The sequence below is a fragment of the Sesamum indicum genome, linkage group LG15 (assembly GCF_000512975.1).
Source record: "Sesamum indicum cultivar Zhongzhi No. 13 linkage group LG15, S_indicum_v1.0, whole genome shotgun sequence".
NCBI lineage: Eukaryota > Viridiplantae > Streptophyta > Magnoliopsida > Lamiales > Pedaliaceae > Sesamum > Sesamum indicum.
In genome coordinates, this window is record NC_026159.1 from 3,739,578 (window position 1) to 3,740,597 (window position 1,020).

The window sequence follows — 1,020 nt, forward strand, 5'->3', positions numbered from 1 at the left end:
GAAATGAAATATTTGAAATTTTGAATTGTGTATGGGAACTTGTGGCACCGCCGGCTGAAAAATTGAAATATTTGAATCAGTTGGCTTCACGATTGAAATTCTTGGTGGGCCGGGTTACTTTTTTAAAATTTATTATATTTATAAATATTTTTTTATTACTTAAAAAAATTACAGATACCGATATAAAATTAATAATCATATAATAAATAACCCCATAATAGTTAACACGAAGAAAATATTTATAGATATTCAAATCATGAGAAAATAATCATTATTATGCAGAATCCGTCATAATTTATCTTAAAAAAAAAAATTAAGATTTGAATCAAATCTAAAATAATAGTGTATACTGTACAATATGCTTTTCTTTTTATTTGGGGAATACAAAATCAAAATTTGTTGATTTTGATTATGTATACCACTAATGTCATCCATCCATCCATCCAATTTTTTGTCAAAATGAATTGAATTTGCAGAAGATAACAGTACAAGTAATCCTCGTATCCTTCTTTTAATAGCTCATACAACAACGACAACGTTAATCTCTTCACCAATTTTCATGAGCTTCACGGTGAATAATACTTGAAATTGGATTTTGCCTTGATCGTAACTGATGCAAAATACCAGTTAAAACAAGCTGATGACATGTGGACGTAAAATATAAAAATAAAATTAGCATGTAGAGTTGGTGAGAACTGAGAAATAAAAAATGGCTGCTGGCTTTATTTTGTGATTCTGCACGCATTAGGCTTTCTGTAGAAGAAAGTATTAGGAGTACTCACCGCGGAGTTTCAATTTTTTTAAATTTATTATCAAATTGAATTGTCACTGCGGTTCATATAAATTTAAATTGCCGTTTTTAAAATTAAAATTAAAGGTGCGATTTTGTGCGATTTCGAATGATTGCAGGCGATTTGGCAGTTTAATATTTATAAAAAAATAAAACATCGAGACTAAGAAAAAACCAAGAAATGAAACAAGTATTAATATGTAGCAAACCAGAAAAACCTATATTATGCA